Genomic DNA, 13597 nt, shown 5'->3' on the forward strand with positions numbered 1-13597 from the left:
TGGGCAGAGACAATGACCATGGAATCTATTGATCAATTCCATAGTATATATGAGTGTACGGATAATTTTGGTCAGGTAGTGCATGTGGCATTCGTTGGGTCACGTACCAGTGTTCATTTAAGTGATTACAGTGTTAAAAATGCTGTAAGAGGAGCGTTGCAGTTTGTCACCATCCATGTTCAAATTTTACGCAATGGAACACTGAAGGAAATCAAAGGAATTTCGGGAGAGGAGAAATGGTGCAAAGCGAGCAGAAATCAGAGCTTAGGTTCGAATATGACATAACACTTCTGGCAATATGTAATGAGGATTTACAATACATGCTGAAAGGAACGTACGATCGACTTAGTATATACCATGGCTTAAGAATAAACAAAGCAAAGATGATTGCGATGAAGAGCAACACACAGGAGCAGAATGCCCCACTAAACACGAAAACTGAGAGCGATGCAGTATTGGAAGTACTGGATGAATTTTCCCACTGAGGCTGCATCGTGGCATAGGATGGCCGAAGAAGAGAAGCTAGCAGACTGGCAAAGGTGAAAACTGGTTTCAGCCTCTTTAAGCCCTCCTCAGACCTATAAGGAGGAGGAGATTAGTGTTTAACGTCCTGTTGACGATGAGGTCAGTAGAGATAGAGCACAGTCTCGGATTGGGGGAGGACTGGGAAGGAAAGCGGCCGTAACCATTCAAAGGAACCATCCCGGCACTTAACTTAAGCGATTTAGTGAAATCATGAAAACCCTAAGTCAGGATGGCAGGACAAGGGTTTCAATCTTCATCCTCCCGAATGCGAGTCCAGTTTGCTAGCAAATGGTTCAAATGGCCGCACGGGATTAGCCGAGCGGTCTTGGGCACTGCAGTCATGGACTGTGCAGATGGTCCCGGCGGAGGTTCGAGTCCTACCTCGGACATGGGTGTGTGTGTTTGTCCTTAGGATAATTTAGGTTAAGTATTGTGTAAGCTTAGGGACTGATGACCTTAGCAGTTAAGTCCCATAAGACATATCTTGGTTCAAATGTCTGTGAGCACTATGGGACTTAACATCGGCGGTCATCAGTCCCCTAGAACTTAGAAGTACTTAAACCTAACTAACCTAAGGACATCACACACATTCATGCCCGAGGCAGGATTCAAACCTGCGACCATAGCTTTGGCGCGGTTCCAGACTGATGAGCCTAGAACTGCTCGGCCACCAAAGCCGCTAACCACTGCTCTGCCACGCTCGGTCTTCAGGTCTAAATCACAGAAGTAAAGATGCTATGACTGGCGTCGGCTGATTCGCATTGTGGGAATTGATAATGAAGCGCACTAGCTGACGCCTGTGGCAGCAAACATAATCCTGTGGTTTCGATCTTAGGGTGTACAAATTCATCTGAAACGGATTATCACAGTTAAATAAAAATCTGGTGTAGAGTTTTCTGTTCACATAGGTAAACGAAATAATGAAGCAAAGGAGTCAAGAACTGCCGAAGAACTGTCAAGGGCGTCGGTTATCGCATCAAGGAAACACTGATGAGCAAAACATTGCGATGGGTCTGTTAATAGCAGGGTGGGTCAACCTTTGGAACGGAATACAGCTGCGATTCTGTGTGGCAAGGATTTGACAAGTCTTTCTTTCCACAGACATATGCCATCAGATGTCTACGTGAAGGTCACGCATTTCTTTCAAATTAAGACGAGCTGTCGCCAGAAAGCGTCCCAGATGTATTCGATCTGGTTCAGATAAGGGCAGTTTGGTGGCCATGACATCAACATGAGCTGCCATGTTCTTTAAAGCAGTACAGCACGATCCTGGCTTTGTGACACCTGCTGGAAGATGCCACCGCCACTGGGGAAAACTTGAAGCATGAAAAGATGTATGTGGTCAATAATAATGTTCAACTAGTCCACGGCTTTCATGATATCTTTGATTACTACCACAGGCACTGTGGATGTCTTAGAGAATATCGACCATTGAACAATACTTCCCCATAGGCCTGCATCTGTGGGGATGTGGGTGTTTGGAGCAGTCGTTCACCTGAACAACAGTGCATCCGGAAACAACCATCGACCTACTGTAACAATAAACGTGAAACATCTTACCGGGGTACACACTTACATTGAAACACCGTTCCATCTCAATGATTCCGTGCCAAATGCAATTGTAATTGGCGATATCATACAGGCAGCATGGAAACACATGCTACGGGGCCACGTGTTCACCAGTGTGCCTTGAACTGTGTGATCTGAAACATTTCCGCCCACATTAGCATTGTTCTCAGTCCTCAATCTGCCATAGGTCGCTTTATGTACTTAGCAAACAGAGCAGGAAATTGTCCGACCTGCACGTTCTGTGGTGAGGCTTGGACGCCCAACACCTTTTCGCTTGCTCATAGTGTCAATGTCCTTCAAACAATTTGCAAAGATGTTCACGATAGTAGCACGCAAACAGCCGAGTAGCTTCGCCGTTTCCTATATATTAGTCCGCAGGACATTTATCGAAAAGTCGCTGACAGTGGATTTTCCCATCTGCGGGGCATTATTATTATTAGAGTGGTTCTCCATTCGTCTATGGTCAGTTCGGCTCCTGTTCGTCTCTTACAACATCCCTTGTTCGCAACGCCTCCATGTAGCACTGAATCACGTGATTGGCAATGGTCATGAAAATTTAGCTTTTCATGATACCTTCAGCTCGATGTGCCTGCAGGGGCTGTACTTTTTTGAGCAACTGCGTAGGCAGTCCTCGCAACACTAAACAAAGAGAAGTAGTGTGATTGTTGAAATTCTCGGAGATTTCTCGAACAAAAAACCGTGTCCACTTCTTGGAAAAAGGCACAGGTCACATCCATTTACAAGAAGGATAGTAGAAGTGATCCCCAAAACTACCATCAAATATCGTTTACATCGATTTGTTCTAGAATCTTAGAACGTATTCAGAGCTCAAACGTAATGAAGTATCTTGAACAGAATGGCTTCTCAGTGCCAACCAGCATGGATTTGGAAAACGTTGAATGTGTGAAATCCAACTCGCACTTTTCTCACACGACATTCTGAAAGCTTTGGATCAAGGCAATCAGGTATGCAGTATTTTTTGATTTCAGAAAAGCATTTGATTCAGTACCGCACCTACGCTTATTGCGAAAAGTACGATCACATCAAGTGAAATTTGTGGCTGGACTGAGGGCTTTATGATAGGGATGACGCAGCATGTTATCTTGGGTGGAGAGTCATCGTCAGATGTAGAAGTAAGTTCGGGTGAGCCCCAGAGAAGTGAGCTGGGATCCTCGCTGCTCGTGTTATATGTTAACGATCTTGTAGACAACATTAATAGTAAAATCAGGCTTTTTGCACATGATACAGTTTTCTATAATGAAGTACGATCTGAGAGAAGGTGCACAGATATTCATTCAGATCTTGGTGAGATTTCGACATGGTGCAGAGATTCGCAACTTGCTCTAAACGTTGGGAAATATAAAATTTTGCACTTTGTAAAACGAAAAAGCGTAGTATCCTACGACTATAATATCAGCGAGTCACTGTTGGAATCGGCCAGCTCATACACATACTTGGGTGTAACACTTTGAAGAGATATGAAATGGAATGATCACATAGGTTTTGTCGTGGGTAAAGCAGGTGGTAGACTTCGATTTATTGGCAGAATAATGGGGAAGTGGAATCAGTCTTGAAAAGATATTGCTTACAAATCACTTGTGTGACCCATCCTAGAATATTTATCAAGTGTGTGACACCCACAGCAGATATGACTAACAAGGGGTATTGAACATATACACTGAAGGGCAGCACGATTTGTCAGAGGTTTGTTTAACACGTGGGAGAGTGTCGCAGAGATACTGAATGAAGTGCATTGGCAGACTCTTGAAGACAAACGTTAACTATCCCGAGAAAGTCTATTAACAAAGTTTCATGAACCAGCTTGAAATGATTAGTCTACGGGTATACTACAACCCCGAATGTATCACCCATACAGGAGTTATGAGAATAAGATTAGAATAATTACTGCACACATAGGGGCATTCAAACAATCATTCTTACTGAGATCTATACATGAATGGAACAGGAACAGACCCTAATAACTGGTACAGGTGGACGTACCTTCTGCCATGCAATTCACAATGGTTTTCTGAGTGTAGATGTAGATGTAGAAATACGAGTAAGATCCTTAGCACAGGTGGAAACCGAAGAAAATTTCAACTGCGAAATACATCATTATTCTATGCTGGAAATTGGTATACATCGTTAGTTTCTCTATACTATGATACTCAAAGTTTTAGAAATTGAAATATCGCTAATTCTTTACAATGTCCACTCACCATTTTTCATTCTGTTTTACCCGCGACATTTCGTACTGCACTTTACACAGTCCTTCGAAAGATTATTTCTCCTTTATGCGACCGGACTGTTCTTGGTCTACGTGGGTATCAACTGGATTAACTAGAATAATACGGAGCTATATTTTTTATTAATCACGCGCAATGTTGAGATATCCGCTGTGACTGTTTCATAATTTCTGCTGGATTATGTGCTCCTTTGCTGTGCGCCTGCGGCAGTCGTTATCGGAATTCCAACTTCAGTGTATTTTACGTGCACAAAATATATCATTTTTGAGGCTCACGGAGGGAGGGATCATGTGGTATGTTAGGGATGACTAATGAGCGGTAAGATGAAAATGTCTGTATGTTGGTGACGCAAGTATCAGTCTCGGTAGCCTTATCTTTCACATCGATCTACAATCCTAGACACTGCCAGGTTTCCTCAGCACCAGTTTTTTTTTTTATTTCTATTGATGCAGTATTCTGAAATACTAAACACAACCTGATACTGAATAAGTATAAAATTTTATAATTTTACATTTCCTCAGTCGAAGAAACAATTCGTTATTTAAAAGTATTTTCTTAACTACCGTTAATTGAAACGATGCCTTTTGGCAGCTAAAGATTTCTATCGACAGTACAGCAGTGCAACACATCTGGAACAAATTCCAAGCTTCGGATTCCGAGAATCCTAACATACTGCCAGAAATGTGAAAATTTCGTACGTCTGGAGCTGTATAACGTCCATAAATTGTTAAAAAATAAAAGTTGTTGGTGACTTTAATACTTTTCAACGATAATTTCCTGTCTATATAGCACGGCTGGTCTCTGTTAAAAACATATTTATGCACAGTCATCTCCACGCACTGAAAGAGCATTAAATGTAGATTAAAAGTTCTGTATGAAGTTGCTTCCGTACAGAAGATGAAGCAACAGCTCACCTAACTTCCAGAATGAATCGGTCACATTGAAGCGAAGTGTGAGCTGTTTCAAATCTGTCATGGAGATTAAAACTGCGTCAGACTTGAAAAGTAGGTTTATTTTCAGCAAAAGTTGCGCAGAAATATTAAGACCGTAAAGATACCTGAAAGATAATTCTGTGCTGGAGTACTGGAAACAATACGGTTTTCCTTTATTAAGACAAGAAGAAAAACAATATGAAATATAGTGCTGGCAATTAATGCCTGTAGTATTGAACAAAGTTACTGAGTATAAGGTTAAATAATGATTTAAGATTGTAGAAACATGCCGAACCATTGAAGAATGAGTAAATTTTGTCTTAAAAAACTTTTATAATGTGACGATATGATGTGCATTCATTGAAATTCTAAATAATTTTGTGATGTTGAATGTACATGACTATATTTGTATATACGAAGCTTTTCAGTGGATTAAGCACATCTGAAGAAACCAATAATTTCGATCTCTATATACATAAATTGAAATCACCTTTTCGCTTCCATTTGTACATACAGGCTAATCTCAGAAACGACTACAGGGATTTTAACGAACAAGTAAACAGTTCAAGAGGAAGATTTGTGTGTTTGATGCATAAATATTTCATAGAATTGTATGCATTATGAAGAATTAAACTTCTTCGCGACTGTGAAAGCATACCGTTGCCGCATAGCGAACAGCTGCCATAACTGAAGAGAGAGCAACAAGCGTAACAAAATTCCTATATGGTCTGGGGGTGTAGAAGTAAAGTATGTTTGGAAACTGAGAGGATATGGACTCGAATTCTGGCTGGGCCACATTTCTTCAATCTGCCTGTTCACCTAGCAGTCACCTCTCAATGATGTAGGCATTCGTCACTAATGAAACGTGATTCAGATTCCACGTTACACTTTCCCCAGTTGCATAATTAGTTAGCGACATGTAAGTCGCCTAAGTGACTTCTATTTAATTGCAAACGCTGCAGAATAACTGCACAGTGAAAACAAATTGCGGATAAAAACCTGTGGTTTACAATTTTTAAGCATAATTAAAACTTTTCCGAAAATCTAATTCAGTATGGAATGCTTTGTTTCGTTTATATAAAGCGCATCAGATGACTCTTCTTTCAGATTTCTGCTTTCCTCGAATCAAACATAGATGCGAACAAGATTCTTTGCGTTGCAGGGAGAAAGAATTTGCTGCAAAGGGTTCATGACATAAAATTGCGGCAATGACGCTCAACAATGAATCTGTCCATACTAAACTTTACGACAGGAGAGTGAGCACGGGCTACACATCCGTATAAAGCGTGTTTTTATTTTTTTTTTTGTGGCCTTCGGACATGATATGGTACAAATCTTTTTCTCAGCATATATAAATTGAACTCTACTGTTTACTTCTTTCTTTATATTCGGGCTAAGCTCAGGAACCACTCTAGAGGTTTCGATGTGGATTTTGTTAATAGGTAGACTGATTACGAGGAAGATGTGTGTGTGTAAATTGATATTTAAAAATACGTGGAAAACTGGTACACAGGCGGTACACGTCTGACAGTCAAACGCTGTGTAGCAATCACTTACAGTCCCAGTTCGTATATAATAAAGTTATAGTCAGTGTATGTGTCAAGAGGAACTGCTACGAAGAGAATTCAAAGCAGTTCATCAATATTGTCTGTTTTAAAACAGGGCAAAGGAATAGTGATAAGTAGATATTTGTTGCAAAATGTATTCCAATATTCCAATTTACTCATTGTTTTACCTAGTTTATACGTATTTATTAAATGCTCCTAAACTGATCTAAACGTAGCATATAGTCCATTATGATCTACATGTACGATTTTTCCTTGTTTCTTCCCTACAATAACGTTTTACAATAAACTGTAAGATTACTTCCCGCGGCTTCGCATATATTACTCAGTAAAAGGAAACCATGCTGCATGAATTTTTGGAGGGTATTCTTGTAAACTAATAAGTTTCCAGCATTCTCTGTGTCTTAATAGCATGAGTCTGTATTTTAAACTACGATGTACGTTGTATTTCTTGCGGATTACTTTCACTTTCTTGAACTGATTTTAATAATCAAACTAATACAGTTTTTATAAATGTAAAGGTTTTAGTTTGTTACTGTTTCATTCATCCGAGGCTGTGCGACGTAGCGCAGTGGTTAGCAAACTGGACTCACATTGTGGACGACTGTTCTAACCTGTATTCAGCCATCCTGATTTAGGTTTTCCGTGATTTCCCTGAATCTCTTAAAGCAAATGCCGGGATTGTCCCTTCAAAAGGGCAAGACCGCTTTCCTTCTCTACCCTTGTCTACCCAAGCTTGTGCTCCTTCTCTAATGACCTCGTTGACGACAGGACTTTAAACGCTAATCTCCTCCTCAGTCATCGGACTCGGCCGAAATTTTGCATGAACGAATCTTTGATACACGTAAAGAACCTAGGATTATTGCCGTGACATGATAATCAAACACACACAACTATCAATTTAGATTTTAATGTTATAAAACTTTTTTGTATTCGGTAACAATAAAATAGGTTTTAATCCAGGCTTAAATTGGCCCGCTTCCGGAGTTTTTATGCCATCGAAATATACGATCTGAGGCATACAGATTGCTTCAAAAGTGGTGTTAAATCCTAATTTCTTCTCCTTTTTAAGGGGTCTCCCATTAAGACCCGCTTGTGATCAATACCCTCCTCCGTCACCGAACACCCCCCACCCACCCACCCTTAGTTGTTTAGTGCTGGTGACAACCCCGTTTTAAAGATAGTAAACACATGCGCATGATTATATTGAATAAGATTCAGAAACATCTTACAGATGAATGTAGAAGATTTCGGTGAGTGATGCGTTTCAAAATATGATGACAATTCCACACTACCAGTTTCTGCTTCACTTATATTAACGATCACAATTCGCATTCTTTATTGGCTACAAACAATGGGCAGTGAGCTACTAAGCTTTGAAGTGTCGCAATAAATATGACCAGTTCATAAAAGATAACCACCTTATCATCAGGTTGTGATGAGAAGCTTACAGTTTGACTGAATCAAGTATTTATAACTGATAGTTTCCCTACAATAGTTTGAAAACAATTGTATAGTGAATAAAACCAGCAAATCTAATTTACGCGGTGTTTTATTTTTTTGCTATCAGTAAAACCTGTTTATAAAATACTACTTCAGCAACCTAACAAATCTGGCATCGTTTACATACAGTACGTTCTTTCAACAGCACAGCAGATGACTGAATCAAATCTACATGTGGGCGAGATTCTTTGTGTGGAACGGTGAAGAAGTCTGCCATAAAAAGTCCACGACAAAGAATTGCGGCAATGAGTCTCAACAATGCATCACATTGCCTATTCAGCTTCAGAAGAGGAGTGCTGTTAACACGAGCTATACATGTAAATCATACGTGTGTTTTTCTATCACTCTCTCTTTCTCTCTCTGTCTCGCACACACACACACACACACACACACACACACACACACACAGACACGCACACATACATCCATGAGTGGGACACAGTATTTACATTAGTTGCAAACATATAACTTACATTACGATGTCCTCCCGCTGTTAGCACGAGATGTCACTTTAAGTTACAATTCAGTTTGGAACACATAACATTCACGCTTCCAGCCAACGTTCCTGGCCAGTACTGTTCGCATTACCTAAGTTGTATGAAGGTGATGATGTACAGTTATTTACCCTCTGAATTTTATGCATAACTCTTTGCAGCGGTCCTCTAACAAAACACGTCCACGAACAAACAACGTCCACAACTAGATACTTAATACTACCCTGTGTGAAGCTTGGCCGGAAAGCGAGTATTTTTATATATCCAAACGATCGATGACGTAATAAATTTTGTACAAACATTACCCTGGGTAATGACTCAGTTTAAAAAATTGTAATATAAGTGTTTAGATCGAGGTACTATACCGTAACAGTTGGGAAGGTATTATGTTACCACAGAATTATGCTGCTCACGGTATCACTGCAAAAAATAATGAAACAAATTGTGAAATAAGTACTGTATTAAGAGCGTTCTAAGTGCCACACGAGAAAACTGACCGGTACTAGGTGCCAATAAGAAATATTTTACAAGTTGATTCTTGCAAAGAAGGGAAACAGCAACAAGCCACTTATTATTTCTTTAAATTCATCCAAATAACGCCGTTACCGCTTTCGACCGAGAGGCTCATTTTGAGATCGTTGATCGTGTTTATACTACTTTTTTTGTTGTTTACATTACTTGTTGGCAGTTTCTCCCTTCAAAAACTAACGTAAAAAACAGCAAAAGCAATATAAACGTGGACTGCCGTCTGAAGATGAACCTGTCGGTTCGAATGTGGTAGCGGCGCTATTTGTGTGAATACATTGCAGTAACAAGCGGTCGGTTGCTATTTTACTGCTTTGCGAGAACCATTTTACATTTGGTACATAGCTACTGGGTCAAAAGTGTCACTTTTCGAGAAAATAAGAGGAAGGTTTATGTTAAAAGTGCCATTAACACATAGGTACTGCATGTTATTTGTGATAATAAAATAACAAAAAACAGCTTTAGGTTTTACCTAGTAGAATTATAGTCACAGCTTGTTACAAAGACCATGCACAGTATGCTGACGTATGTTTGAAAGACTTACACCGTGGTTTGGCACTTGTATCAAACCTAGGGATATATAAAAGAGTACAAATAACGCAATATCACTGAACACGTCCCTTTTTTTTATTTTTTAAAGAGGGAAAGGCTTGATGCTAGCTGAGACTTGATGCTAGCTGCGGATGCAAGGTACCTGTTTGTACCAAATCATTTTGTTACATGATAGCACACAGAAAGTCTGAAGTGTAATGTCAGTGCCTCATCTGATGAAAGAAGCAAACAAAGTTCTTGATACAGCAAGTTTTATGTCACAACAAACATGTTCATTTGGACCCACATTCAAAACAACAATTATCACCAAGGCACTACAGATTCAAAGCGGAAAACAATTGTGTAATACTCAGGTGAAGACTGCTGAATGATTGTAAGCCGAACTATCGTAGCGAGATGTCGACGTCAAACCGGCTGCAGTCCCGGAACCTCATGCAATATGCGAAGTGTATGTACTGAAATATCTGAATGATAGGAAAGCGTTTGGACTATTGCGGAATGTTATCCAACCACAATACTATCTCATAAAAATATAAGATTTTTTTTACGAAAAATTAAACATTTATCTCTCGGTTTTGTATCCATTTATAGCGTTCTGAAGTATAATGGATCAAATAGCGTGGACGTACGTCGCACAGTTTTTATGTTCTCTTCTGTGCGGGAGGAAATACAAAGACATTACCTGGATAGGAAGTTACGGTTCCGTGTGATATCCTTATAAACTAGCTAGATTTTAGAACAATGAATGAAAAATGAAGTCATACTCATATATAAAAACCCACTCGGTCTCGAGCAACCAGTTTCACATGAAAAGGTACTGCGATTATGTCGTTAATATGTGAACAAAAGATATCTCGGTGAACTTAATTGTGTCGGCGTGTACGATTTCCTATAGCCCAGTCATTAATACCATAGATGAATAATTAATTATTCATTTACAGCAATTGTAAAAAGTCATGAGAGGGTTCTTAGTCAAATGGTTCAAATGGCTCTGAGCACTATGGGACTTAACTTCTGAGGTCATCAGTCCCCTAGAACTTAGAACTACTTAAACCTAACTAACCTAAGGACATTACACACATCCATGCCCGAGGCAGGATTCGAACCTGCGACCGTAGCAGTCGCGCGGCTCCAGACTGTAGCGCCTAGAACCGCTCAGCCACTCCGGCCGGCTGGTTCTTAGTCGATGTCACACTTTATAATTCTATTTGGTGGGCTCAAGAACTAAATCAGTACACACACATTAACTTTTGTTTCCCTACACTTTGGAGTAGATTTTTCTTTCCAAAGAATTCCTTTTTTTCTTTTTATTATGTTAAAGTAAGATTTCTGTATTGATAGTAACTAAAGATAGTACCAGTAGCATATAAATGAACTTAATATTCTGCTTGGATAATACGTGGCACGTTGTAAGTTTCACCCATGATCAAACAAATATATGTGCACTTGCCGTAACTACAACGTACCGAGCGAGGTGGCGCAGTGGTTAGACGCTGGACTCGCATTCTGGAGGACGACGGTTCAATCCCGCTTCCGGCCATCCTGATTTAGGTTTTCCGTGATTTCCCTAAATCGCTCCAGACTAATGACGGGATGGTTCCTCTCAAAGGGCACGGCCGACTTCCTTCCCCGTCCTTCCCTAATCCGATGAGACCGATGACCTCGCTCTGTGGTCTCCTTCCCCAAAACAACCCAACCCATAACTACAACATTCAAGCTTAATTAAGACCTCAGCAGTAAATATCCTACGTTGACTTTTTCTTTGTCTTTTAGGTGACTTATCTGATATTTAAGCAAAGGGAAAGAAGGTCTGAAACGTTTTTAAGCTTTTGCTCGGTTTTATGATGAAAAGGCTCCACATTATGTTTCAGTATGTTTCAATAAATATTAACACTAAATCAATTTCATTACAGCTTTATGAAAGATACCAAAATAAGTGTTACTGTTAATATAGCTTTTCCCGATTATGACAGAAGTTCTCCTTGCTCTTCATATTTTTCTGCGCAAACGCGAGTCACCTGTCCGGTATTATCAGGCACATTGTACAGCATAAAAGGAAAATGACTAGATGAATATATAAACTGTAACAATGAAGAGTGGATTCCACCCTCTCATTTCGGTTCTCGATTTCTACAGTAATAAAACTGCTGAGATGCACGACGTTAGCGCAACATGTTCGTCTGTGAGCGGTTTGGCAGTCCGAGACTGTGTGTAACCAAAAGCCGTGGAAGGAAAGCATCTCCGTCTGCTCCGTGCGAGGCCCGCTTTGTGGTGCAGCGGAGCAACGCGTTTCCGGTACATTACGGCCGTGAATCTTCCCCGTGCCTCCACAAACGTGCATCACGCGAACCAGTCATAAGCACGGCTCTACGTTGGCTACAGGAATGCAGATGGGCCGGTGGGGGTTGGGGGGGGGGGGGGGAGGGGGCGAGTCGCTGCTCGCGCAGCGTTGTAGCGGCGAAGCTAAGGGGCCATGTGACATATATAAAGGAGCGTATCTGTGAAAAGTTGTCAGCACATCCATCATTTCATGAGTTATGTGTTTTTCTTTACGTGTGAATTGTGGGGGAAAGGGAAGGTAGATCACATGGTGAATATTTACACATGTATACGAGAATTCTTATTTAATTTTTCTGTTAACCCTCTACGGAGGAGTTCGACAAATTTGTAACGCCTACAGTGCATTGCGGTATTTGCGTAGCGAGAAGCATTTTCTCGCATTCGCCGTGCGTATCAGACTAAAAATAAAGGAAGCTGCACTGCACTGTGATAATTTCGTCAACTGCCTCAACTATGGATTGTTTGGAGTTCTGGTAGCGTGGACTCTCTTGCATTTCAGATGTTGATATTAATAATTACTGATCTTGACAGTTGACAAACGTAGTTATCAACTTTGATCAAATTTTTTACGTTACGGGAGTAATTTTGAGGTATATATGGATAAAAAGTTATTATTAGGAGACGTCATTCCCAGAATTTGTGAGCCTATTTATTAAGCGCTACAAATCTGAGAGGCATTCGTAAGCAACAGTTATTTTTTCCTAGTTTATGAATCCTACAGTATATTACTGAGAGAAGAGGAGTAGTGTTGACCTTGAGGCTCGTAGCATTAGTGCCATCTTGAGTGATGCCACGAAGTAAAGTAAACCGACTGGATAAGATGGCACGGAAAGGGTTAGCAGTTGACTGTTCATCAAATGTTCTTCTCTACAACGAGGTTATTTCGGGAATGGCTCTTGTACATTCACTAACTGCACTATACACAATCAACATCCTACCAAAGAAGTGCTGCTATCGCCTATTTTTCCACTTCTTTGGTTTGTTGGTAGCAAATGCGTGGGTGCTGCACAGGAGGGACTTTGACTCTCTTTGTGTACCGAAAAAATAAGGCGAAACCATTCTGGCAGTTCAAATCTGAAATAGCTGATGCTATTATTACAAATCAGAAATATACACTATCTGATCGTATGGATGCGGTCACCTGGCTAAAAAAGACTTCAGTTCGTGGCGCCCTCCATCAGTAATGCTGGAATTCAATATGGTGTTGGCCCACCCTTAGCCTTATGATAGCTTCCACTCTCGCAGGAATACGTTCTTTCAGAGGCTGGGAGGTTTCTGGCGGTATGGCAGCCAATTTTCGACGGAGTGCTGCACTGGCATAAAGTCAGCATTCCAAAACATCTCAA

Source organism: Schistocerca cancellata, chromosome 7 (assembly GCF_023864275.1).
Source record: "Schistocerca cancellata isolate TAMUIC-IGC-003103 chromosome 7, iqSchCanc2.1, whole genome shotgun sequence".
Lineage (NCBI taxonomy): Eukaryota > Metazoa > Arthropoda > Insecta > Orthoptera > Acrididae > Schistocerca > Schistocerca cancellata.